Source organism: Trichechus manatus, unplaced genomic scaffold (genome assembly GCF_000243295.1).
Source record: "Trichechus manatus latirostris isolate Lorelei unplaced genomic scaffold, TriManLat1.0 scaffold00004, whole genome shotgun sequence".
NCBI lineage: Eukaryota > Metazoa > Chordata > Mammalia > Sirenia > Trichechidae > Trichechus > Trichechus manatus.
This window is the reverse complement of record NW_004443940.1, coordinates 18,516,597-18,528,847: the sequence shown is the minus strand read 5'-3', so window position 1 is coordinate 18,528,847 and position 12,251 is coordinate 18,516,597. Positions and strand designations below refer to the sequence as shown.

The following is a 12,251-nucleotide window of genomic DNA, read 5'->3' as shown; positions in this document are numbered from 1 at the left end:
GAATTTGAGTTCTGCACCCCACCTTTCTCCTGCTCCATCAGGGACTCTCTGTTGTGTTCCCTGTCAGGGCAGCCATTGGTGGTAGTCGGGCACCATCTAGCTCTTCTGGTCTCAGGCTGATGAAGTCTCTGGTTTATGTGGCCCTTTCTGTCTCTTCGGCTAATATCAAGCTCAATTTCAATGATAAAGTTCGGCTTCTCAGACTGATACTGGAGTTTCCACTGGCCCATTGTTTCCGTGATTCTTCGTGCTGTGGTCTTAGAGTGAATGGCAGTGAGACCTTATGCCTGAAGCCCAAAAGGAGTTGAAACAGTACCTGGGTTTAAAAGGGTAACATTTCATAGCTTTTGTTTTTAAGGTATTGAGAACAAAACACAAACACAAACACTCAAAAAAAAAAAAAAAAGGGGGAGGGGAATCAAAAAAGTTCCCTTTAACCCACTGTTTTTTAACTATTTAAATGCTATGCCTCTTTTAAAAGATTTTTGAAAACCACACTCTTCTTCAATGTTATCTGAAATATCAAAATAAATTAAATGTTATGAGTTTAGAAATTAAAACATCAAATCCACTTTTCCAAACTACCACTTCTGTCATTCCCACTAACACAAAGGGGGAAAAAAAATCACTGCTTTAGCCTGCAGGCTCACGAGGACGTGCTCCTTGGTCATCTCGGCTTCCTGGAGTCCCAGAGCCTGGAGGATGCTGACTGGCTACACCAGAGGGAGGGGCTGTGTTGCCCCTGCTGGCAGCACATGCTGCTGGGGCTTGTAGGAGTCCTGCATGGAGAGCCCTCCTCAGCCCTCCACTTAGAGTCAGCCCCTGACTTACGGCAACCCCATTCACAACAGAAGGAAATGCTGCCTGGTCCTGCACCCTCGCCATGATCGGTTTCAGATCTGGCCATTGTGATCCACTGGATTTTCACTGGCTGATTTTCAGAAGTAGATCGCCTAGCCTTTCTTCCTAGTCAGTCTTAGTGTGGAAGCTCCACTGAAGCCTGTTCGTCACCATAGCAACATGTAAGCCTCCACTGACAGATGGGAGGTGGCTGCACATAAGGTGTACTGTCTGAGAATCGAACCCCAGTCTCCCACATGAAGGGCGAGAATTCTTCCACTGAACCATTAATGTCCCCATCTTCCACGAGGGCTGGCTTTCTGGTGAAGACACTTTCTGACTCTGTGCCAATCAAAGAGATGTCAAAGTCTGCATGATGTGTTTAACTCAACTCATTCCAAATAACAGTCGTTATCCCAGAGAGAAGGAAAACCTCCATCACTGACGGACTTCCCTGCTCACTATCCAGAAAAAGGTAGGTAATGCTACAAAAGCTCTTTAAAAGGGGATCAAAATTGACAGCTCAGTCCGAATTTCTGAGAAGAAATGACTGGGGAAGATGTGACTGACTATATGACCAAAAAGGCAGCGAAGAGCAAGTGAGTGGAGGAAGCAGGCCCTGCACCCTCGGGAGCACAGCTGGACATGTGGCTCAGAACACACCCCCACGAGTGGAAGGATGCTTGTCGCCACAGAAATTAGGGACGCACTTCAAACCACCTGAAACCAGTCAGGTCGTATCTTGTTTACACTGTCAAGAGTGTGATGCAATTTCCTTTTGGACTAGCAGATAATGACAACCAGAAACCCAGGGTTTCCCCTTCTCGGGGGTGCAGCAGGGCTTCACAATTAAGTGTTGTGTTGTTGTTTTAATTCCGTTAACAAGGCAGAACTGATCTGTGGTGTCAGCAGTCGGGGAAGGGGATAGTTACCAGAGGGGCCCACGGCTTCTGGGGAGCTGGTCATGGTCTATTTCTTCACCTGGGTGGTGAATACACTGGTGTTTGCTTTGGGGTAAGTCCCTGGCCTGGGCACTGAGGATCCATGCACATTTCTGTATGCACGCTATACTTTGGTAAAAATAGTTAAAAAAAAAAAAAATGAGTTAATAGCTCTCAAAAAAAGGATCTGAATTTTAAAAGGAGCTTTAAGAAGCCACTCCCCCCCCCCAATCTCTTCAACTACACTGTTGAATGTGAGTGCTGGTTGCTGAAGAGCCCAGCGGAGTGGGGGCTCCACCCATAAAGGCAATGCTGACCCCAAAAACCATCAGAGGAGGCACTTGCATTACTGCCAACAATTCAGAGCAGCGACTTGTCCTCATGGATCTACTACCTCTTTTAAAGGGGGGAAAAGAATAAGAGAAGATACGTGACCAGCATCTTCAAGAAGGCTGGTGGGGGCTCCCTGACATCCGGGGTGGCCACAGCCCACAGCCCTTCAGCAGAAACACACACATTCAGTTTCTTTTGGGGGTAGTGGTGGAAGAAAGAAGTGTCCTGAGCAAAATTATTGTGTGACAAATGGTTTTGAGACAACTTCTGAAACACAGAGCGCTCATTTCTCTGTCTCTCCTCGCTGGGCACACACGGGCTTTAAGATGTGTTTTGGATCCTGCTGTTGAGGTGGTTCAAATGGAGAGCTTCTATTCAGAACAAGAAGATGCCTCCCACCAGCCATGGGGAAGGGGCTCTAAGAAATGCACAGTCGGCTGTCAGGCAGTGACACAGCAACTCCCAAGCAGGAAGGAAAAGCCCGATCCTACTTCAATGGGGGGAAGCCACAGCTTGCTCAGACAACTTTCTACACTGACAAAATACTACACCTTAAAAAACACCCATGACTAAGAAATCTGATAAAGCCGGTACTTTTAACACCCTCCTTCCCCACAAGTAACAACAAACGCATTGGTGAGAACAAGAATGCCACCCCGAAAAGGACATAGCTGGTGATGCTGGCGGGGTGGGGAGGAAAGCTAATAACAACAGGCCAAGTCCTCAGCTGGGGTGCCCCCCAGTGCAGGACGGGTGGCTGTGAGCCCAGCCCCCATCACACAACTCAGTGCAGGGGCATCCGCGCACCCAGAGTGCCTGCCTCGGCCCAGGGGAATGGCTGAAACACAGCCAAATTCCAACGAGGAGACGGCCTCTCTGCTTATTTACAGACAGGGTAAGAGCGCCCAGAAGACACGCACGAGTGTTAGGATGAGAACACCTAAAGCCACCAGCCCACCCACACCAGGGAAGTTTTTTTTAAAATCAAAGCTCATCCAAGATTTCTGAGGTCCCTGCAGTAACATCCATGCTAATTGGTAAGGAAGACAAAGCCTTCCCTAACAAATCAGCAATGTAATTATAAAGCCAGTCACTAGATCAAGCCAGTTAACTGTGCTCCTGTGATAGTCTGAACCAGTAACCCGATACCACTGTTTGCGTCCCGGCGCCTCCTCTGGGCTCTCCCCTGCTGCGCCCAGGCCGATTGGAGGCCCACGGGGCGACGCACGGGCTGTTTATTAATGATCAGACACAGCACTCTGACGGAGAGCTACAGCGACAACCCTCTTTACTTTCTTGACAGCATCTTAAAGCCTGGAGATAACTGAAATTCGTCCAGGAAGTTAATCTCTAAGTAAATTAAGGGGGGAAAAGGCTTTACTGTTTGGGGTTGTTTTCTAAAGTCTACATTTTCAGAAAGTCTAGCTTTCTCAGGATTTTTACACACTCCTATTAAACTGAAGACAATTTCTAACACTGTTCGTTTGTCGAATATAATCTTCCGGGAGAAGAAAATACATTTTTTAAATGTTGACAACTAACTGCATTTAATAAGCAAAATCGAGTCAAATTCTGGGAAGGAATTTTTCAAGTAAATGTTTCTTTGGAATAAATTATGGCCTTGTTAATAAACATCTGGAATGAAAAATAGGCTTTTTATAGAGTAACTGTTAAGTGGAATAAAGTGTTTCCAATATTCTGTCTTACTGATCCTCTATTGTTGGGAATTTTAGGTTTTAATCTAATCTTAGGAAGCTAGGGACACCAGCTACCTTCTTCCCAGACAATAGAAATGCAAACAAGTCTTACATTTTACCTAAGTAAAAGCACCACATGCTTAAAGTAAAAGGTTGAGAAGAATGATACAGTTTCTCAGTCTAAGTTTAACAAAAAACATACCCAATGCGAAGTGATGCCTGGAATTTGCTTAAAAATACTCCAGGAAAAAAAAATGGCCATGTAGATGAAATAAGATTGATAGAGGGTTGATAACTGCTGAGTTGAAGCTGAGTGATAAGGGCAAGGCGGTACACTGTACTCTCTTCACTTCTGAGTATGTTTAGAATTTTCTATAATAAAAAGTTAAAACATGTAACATATCAACACATATTTTTAAAATTCTGTAAATTAGAAAAAATAAGCACAATTATTTATATCATCAATGAGAACTATAAACTTGATGGTTTTTTTTTTTTTTAAACACAGAAGAAAGCTATTAATGCTCTGTGTAAACAAGCATGCCCAGTACAAGCAGGAACTGTCTGCAAGACTGCATGGCACCACCAGCCACAAGGGGGCGCAACAGAGCAACAAGGCACTCCTGAGTCAGCTCCTTCCCTACAATTTCAACCAACAGATCTCTCATTGTATACAAATTTCCAAGATTGTTCCCAAATTCAGGTCTCCACAGGCCACTGCTAAGCAAGCTGGGAGGCTTGTCAAGACCAAACTAAATTAAATTAAGCTATGGTTCAAATTCTGGAAATACTCTATGTAGGAAAAGTTGTTGCCTGTATATAAGCTAACACTGATGGTTCAAACACCATGGTTAAAATCCTTGGAGGATACCTGAAGTGAGAACAAATACCCAACAGCCAACACACAAGCCCAAGTCATGAGATGTGGATGTGGGGAAGCCAGCAGTTCAGCATTTCCAGCCGGGTTCCTCAAGTGGACTCTCCACACCACCATGAGTCCCAGGTTAAGCAGTCCAAGAATTTTACTAGTATAGAAGCCTTCGATAATTTCATTGCTTCTTGATGCGGCAAATTACCTCCACGCTGAACAGATACTGCTTCAGGCAGTTATGTGGGAAACATTTTCATAAAGAATGGTGGGGAGGAGCCATTTAATTGTAAAATGTAATGCAGTTAGCCTTAGAGAGATAATGAAACGAGTTACTGTGTAACTACTTGCTGGAATTCTTTTTGTTCAAATTACAAGTTAAGGTTATTATGACGTATGTTCAATAATAATGTTGATAACAGATGAGCTATTATCATCAACCTTTCCCTTTAAAAGTTGGTAACTGTGAACATATTATAATACTATTTTTATATATTACTACAATTATTTAAATAATCATGCTAGTTCCTAATAATCTGGTGTTAGGAGCACATCTTTTCCATTCAGAATCTAAAGCCTCATTAACATTCAGGTAAGAAATTCTTAGATTTAAATTTCTCTCCCAAAAGACTGCGTGCCAGCCCCCACCCCCACTCCCCATGCATAAGGGAACTATTTTTTTCTCCTGTATTTATAATTGCTTGGGTGGGATTCTTGTTTCAACTCTCTTGTACCATCTTTTCCCCAAAGATACTTTGTTTTTCCCCTCACACTACAGACCCTTAATAAACACTGTCGGGAAAAAAAAAGGCTTTGCTTAGAAACCAAAGCCTTTGCCAAAAGTATGTGACAGCTTTTTTAAAACGAGGCTCAACAGATATATAAAATAGTCACACTAAAACCGGTACATCTGTAGAACAATTCTGTGGAAGATAAAATTGTATCTTAGTTAAAGTAAAAGGCTGCCTTCTAAGTTTTATTTGTTAATCAACTACTTGCTACTAAAAGCAATAAAAATTAAGCGTGCTAAATCAGAAATGTTTTTATGGAGTGTTTCTTAAAAGTTATGATTAGTTTTTAATCTTTGCTTCTCAATTTTTCAAAGTAGAAAAATCACTTAAAAGAAGACATGCTACAAAATAGTCGTCACAAATATGGAACATATTTCATCTTTTAACTTCCACATACAGTCTAAAGAAGAAAATTAGAGAAATGTTATTTATTTACTTACTGAGTAAAACTAAACGTTATATAGTCTAAATATGGATTCCTTAAGAGAAAAAAAAATCACATTTCTACAGCATAACATATGAGTATAAAAATTTCAGGTACAGCATAATAGGCATATACTTAGAGACATGTAAAACGGAGGAAATTCTTCACTAATATGTAAATACTTGCTCCATGTAAGTAACATACATATTCAGAATGTTTATTTTAGTTACTTCTAAGAATTAGACAAGCTAGTGATAAGGTTTTTACAAAGCCAATTTAAACTTCATATACTTGAATAAGTCACAAGGTAGAAAATGGAAATTAGGATACAAATTAAACTTGGGGGCAGTGGATGATACTTTGTAAACAGGGCAACCATTTGTTTTCTAAAAATACAGGCATTCCCTGGGTTACAAAGGTTTGACTTACGTACAACCCATAGTTACGGACCAACCTCATAAAGACTACTATAGTAAAAATTCGAGGTACATACAATGGTTCATAATAACAAATGGGGATTTCTTTGCAACGTGCATAAAAACATTATTATTATTACTGTATTATGTTAAAGATGTTTTAGTGTATCTGGAAGTGTTAATGTTTTTTATGCATAGAAAGGTACACTACATACTATATACTAAGACAAATATTTGACTAACTGACGTTAGATATGAACCGTACCTAACTGTTCTGACTTACGTACAAATTTGACATAAAGACAGATTTAGGAATGGTACTTGTTCCTAATCTGGGGACTGCCTGTAATTATTTTGAGGCTATTTTGAGATAAAATGCATTTCTAACAGAGGACTTCTGTGTATTGATAATTTATTGACTTTATGCAGTCATTTAGTCAAGAACAATCAAAATAATCAGAGTACTGCACTAAATGTAGTGAATATTTATTTTCTAAGGACACTACCTCTTAAAATTTCATTTTCACTTATCTTTAAGAAAAGTCTTTCTCCCACCTACCCAGCTAGGCCATCTCACAACATTCTGTTCATGTCACCCTACCTTCAGGAGCTTTGTTAGAAGGTAGGTGTCAGCTGAGGTATCCACATTTTGAATTTGTAAACCAATTTCCATCAGCCGTCTAAGAATCATTACCAGGTAAAATCTATTTTATTTTTCTGGACATGATAAAAAAAAATTAATCAGTTTATTTTAACAACGATCCAGAGAAGACCATCACCAGTTTAATCACAGAGAAGCTGCACGATTTCTTCTTCAGCTTGAGACCACGGCGCTCAAATTCCCATACCAGATCAGTTTTCTATGACGGCACGGGAGACACAGAAGTGCACACACACGGAGCTTCCTCCAAAAAGTAAAGAAATCTGAAAAGCGAATCTGTATCGTGTTATAAAATGGGATCACCACTCAAGGGAGGATCAGTTTAAAACAGTTGCTACCTCGTTATCTCATTAGCGGGACTAGAATTTTACCCAAACCTGTTCTGGGGTAGAGATGTCCTTGGGACTTTCAGATTCCCTGAGTTTAGCTCATGCAATGCTTTTCAACACAAGGGTGGGGTACTCCAGCAGCCTGCTGGAAGCCCCCGTGGCGGCGTGGCATGGAATGATAAGCAGCCAGCCAGAGAGGAAAGCAAGGGGCCAAAGGTTGATCTGCAGCAAGTGACATTTCATAACAGCATTTAATTTTTTGACCATGGTATATTCAAGTAGTACATTTTACTTTGGCCCAACAAGTTCATACAGGCCACCCTAGAAGTGTTTGTATATATATTATGTCCTTATATAAGAGCCAGGATCCCTTCCCTTCTTCATGAAGGCTATGTGAATCTCCTCAGGAATATAAATACTTGGTTTAGCTTCTTTCCAGTGATGCAGGGTTTTGGGGCGGGGGGAAGTCTTAGAATTAATTAGTAACTGCAAAGTTACGGGTTTTGCATACATATAAAAAGATAGTAATGCAAACATGAATAAGAACTTAAGTTTGCTGCTACTTGGAGTTACTATAGAGAAACAAAGCTGCCTTTGGGGACATAAAACTAGTCACAACTCCTGCAACAGTTGTTCAGTGGCTTCAGATATGCCCTCCCTCTCCCCCAGCCCCCCGCCCCAGCGTCCAGCGTCTGCATAGCTGGCTCCTTGGGGCAGTGCCGGGCAGGGCGCACTCACTGCTCACCCTACCATCCCCGTCTGCACAGAGCCAGCCCTGAACAGGCAGCCGGCAAGTGGCAGGGGAGGCCGAGCAAGAGGGCAGAGGCCGGCTCCATTCTGAACCCCAAATTGCAATGGGTGCAGAATATCACTTACGTGATGCTGGGTTTCTAAAAGAGAGAATCTATCAAATTTTGGCGTTTTCTTCAGTGAATCCTGGCAGTTAAGTTCAGATGACAGACAGAAGATTCTCGAGAAAAGACAAACAGGCCTTCCCAGCTTTAGGAACCCTCAGACCACGAAAGAGAGCAACATTTCCAAAAGGGAGTTTACACATTGTCCGGGTGTGGCACGCGTGGGAATTATCAGTGTCTGTCTTACTCCATTAGGAATCCTAGGTTTTAAAATATATTGTGATGTTTTTATTCTGATATTTTTATTTGTATTTTAAAGACAACTTTTTCTGACAGCCAAACGTGTTTTATTTATCTCATGATCTTCAAGGAAAAAATAAAATAAAATAAACAGAAAACAAAAAACAAGGCATCTATTTATCACCCAGAATAGGAATGTCTTCTTATTGGCCTGACATATGCCATTCACAGACTCATACAAAGAATGAACTGCCACACAGCGCTAATGGAGAAAGACACCGCTCCACACAATGAGCGACGGGCGCTCCAGGGGACAGTCCTGTTCACACGGGTTTCCCAGCATCTGCACCGAGGGCAGAAGCTTGCCTGTAATACCAACTGCACTGCCCGTCTGAGGCAACCATTTTTTAAAAAGACACGCCCAACTCTGGCTAGTAGCTGTTTCCTTCAGAAATATTAAGACTAAATTAAGGATCCACACACTTCTTAAACAGGACTCCTAGCTTGGGCATATCTGTCAATCGTTTTAAGGAATAACGACCGGCAATAGGTAGAAAATGTGTGATGTGTGCAAATGTGGTGGCCACAGCATTTTTCGATTTCCATGTTCTGTGGGTCAGTATTAATTACTGGAAAGATCTGTGAGGGTGCATGTGTTACCTTTATTGCCAGGCCATTTCCACTTCAACTGAGCTTGCCCTCTGGTGCCTTTAGCACAGGACCTGATCTTTGGACTCAATAATCAGAGACAGTGCTCTTGCGCTCTCTCTCTCTTTTTTTTTTTTTGGCCAAGAAACTATTGCAACCGGAGCTATCTCCTGAAGGCTATGCCGTGACAACAAACATGAAATTTCTGTAGCAACAACGTGTTAAAAATTCTACAAGTGAATTAAATACCCCTAAATGCCTGTATTTATCTACGCATGTCTTTATCTATAAATAATACTGACAAATGGTCTTGAATTTCCTCATATGAATGAAATATGAAATAAAGCTTCACACTTTACCAGTGCTCTTTAATAAGAGATCACGGCAAAAGAAACCTCTGAAAGTTTCTATCTCTTGCAGCTTTCACCTTCCTTAGTTACTGAAGTTTAAAATATTTTGACTTGAGGGTAAGCTGGTAGTATCATTTGATACTAATACTGTGTAGTATGCTACTTTATTTACTACTAGAAATAAGTTTACATATTTGTATTCAGACATCTTTAACCTTCCCATGCCTTGTGTGTGTGTGTGTAAACCTCTTTCTAAAGTAGTGCTGTAACTTTTATTTTGCCTTTGGAGCTCTGTGTAAAATAGCATATGCATAAGCTGTCAGTCTCCACACAAATTCTAGTGATCTTTTAAAGGATCAAAATATATGCTATTTTACCATGCTCATTATTAATAATTCAGTGCGTGGCAACTTGGTGAAATTTATATTTCAGCTTCTCAATTAAATAAAAAAGCTTTAAAGGTGGGCAAACCAGCGAGCAGGAGTCTAAAGATTTTCTAAATCTGAGTTAATATCCTTCTCTTAGTTCTTTAAGGGAAACAAGCCTGAGCAGCTGTTACCTAAGAAGCTGTGACACTTGCTTGACAAGAAAACTGTTCCCTAGGACACCTCCTGCTGTACAGTGGCTCGGCATTACAAAACGCAAGTCCTCTCTCCTACCTGTTGTAATAAAGCAAGGAACAGAGCTGAGTGTTAAAAAAAAAAAAAAAAGGCTGTCAAATTCACTTCCTAAGATTTCTTACCTGAAAGCAGCATGGTTATACACCTTATTAAAATATCCTTTACTAAATAGGGTAGGGGAAAGAAGTAAAAATTAGTTTAAAGGCTTCCAAACTTGATGAACAATGTAAACAATTTTATAACAGCATATAGAACGTCTCAGTAAATCACTGAAGCTAAAGGAAACTTTTTTTTAATATTTGTCTTTTTTTTTTTCTTGAAGAAGTTGATCGAACGAACAGGAAAGCAAAGGTCCATGAACAAGCTATTCTTCCTCGTGCCAGATGCTGCAAACTCAGGGTGGGTATTTTCATCCTCACAGCACTGCCCAGCACACTCAAATCAGAACAGACTGCTATAAAAAGGGGGAGGGCTGGGAGCTCGTGGGGTGAGCTATGGCTTCTGGTTAGCTGAGCAGCTACCCAGATCAGCAAAACAAACCCACCACTCTCTCAGGTGGTCCCTCCTGTGGGGGCTGAGTGGAGCCAATGGCCCACTCTTCACTTCTGTCAGGCACTAACTAGTCCCTAATTATAAAAAGATACTTTGAACACTTAGGTCCTCAGTGATCCCATTGTTGGCCACAACTTCTAGGCTCTTTACACACATTATGAACATTTCTTAACATACAGTGGGAAATCAAAAGAGATATTTCATGAACTAAGTTTGAAAACATTTATCTTCTTTAAGACCAACTGGGGCTGCCCAATTCTAAGCAAATAAACACTGCTATAGCCCGAGACTGGGTGTCTCATCCTGCTGACTGCCCCTCCCCAATTCAGTGCTTGTAAAAACCTACTTTCTTCATCCTGAAACATCCTGAAACTACCCAGCTTGCAAGCAAAAAATCATTCGAAGGCAAACTATATCTAATCTTAAAACTAGGAGCTCTACTCCCATCTCAATCTATTAGTACAACATAACTATTTCACGGCCAAGAAAAAAATAAGAAGGAACAATTTATGACTTTCTCTCGATGCAATGGCCCCCTGACGACACCCCCCCATCTTAAAGGTACAAAGTCCAGGGCATGGGACAGCTGGCTCCCCTCAGCCTCCCCCCCCGTTTTAGTCACAGGCGGTCACCACGAAGATGACTTGTAGAATTCTAATTTAAAAACCAACGAGCCTCGAAGTTTAATATACACATATATCCAAAATCAATCCACTTGGGCGCGCAGGGCAAAATATAACGATGGACGAAAAGGGGTAAGTGGTGGAGAGGGATGCTTCTAAGCTCATAATAAGACGAGGAAAACTCACAGAAACACACTTTACAGCAAGTTGATTGCAAAGCCGACCACGGAACTCCGAAGTGAAGCAGCCTTCACGCCAGCAATCCAAGCCTTGAAAAAAAGTCTCGCACGTTCACAACAACACAACTGCCACAACACGCACACACATCCCAGCTGTAAAAGGCGACAGCTCCAGGCTCCCTCCGCCCAACTGCTCGGCTCGCGTTAGCTCCGACCCCCTCCTGACCCCGGCCCTCGACTGCCGGCCTGGCCCTTCCCCCCGCAGACCTGCCCGCGGCCGCCGCGGGTTCCCGGTCCTGAGTCCGGGGGTCCGAGGACGCGGGCGGAGGCGCGCCCCTCTGCGTACCTGCTCCGACCCCAGGTCCCTCTGGCGGAGCCGCCCGCGCCCTCCGCCGCCCTCCCGGCCCTGGCCAGCTACCAACGCCGTCCCCCCAACCACCCGGCGCCCCGCGCCCCCGAGGAGACCCTCCAGCCCGGCGCCGGGAGAACTTACCACATGCAGCTCCACCTGGGAACTAACGCATCAGGAGGGGTTTCCGCCCACTCCTCAAGCTACACCCGCTCCATGCGGAGTCCCCCGCTCCGGGGGCCCGAGGGTGGCGCCGGGGAGCGGGCAGCAGGCGAGACCCGGGCTAAGACTCCACGGTCCTCCGCCTGCGCGCTCGGAGCATTATACAATGGTGGAGGAGGAGGCGGTGGCGGCGGGCGGCGGAGGAGGAAGAGAGAGGCGGAGGGAGGGGGCGCCCTGACCGAGCGAGCAGCAGCTCGTGCTCCAGCACTCGCCGTGCGGGAGTGACGTGCGGCCAGCGAGCCTGCCGCGAGCTCCAGCCCAGGGCTCCGCTGGCTCCGCAGGCTCCGCCCCCGCGTCCGGCTCGCTCCGCCCCT

General features: G+C 43.5%; 1 protein-coding gene across 1 annotated transcript in view; it reads right to left on the bottom strand.

The window, feature by feature from the left end:
* The window catches only part of SERTAD2 (SERTA domain containing 2), a 25,579-nt gene extending 13,420 nt beyond the window's left edge, over window positions 1–12,159 (bottom strand). Inside the window, exon 1 of the mRNA XM_004369269.1 lies at window positions 11,860–12,159. The gene's annotated coding sequence lies outside the window, so the exon portion shown is untranslated. The remainder of the gene's footprint in view (window positions 1–11,859) is intronic.
* Window positions 12,160–12,251: the final 92 nt, after the last annotated feature.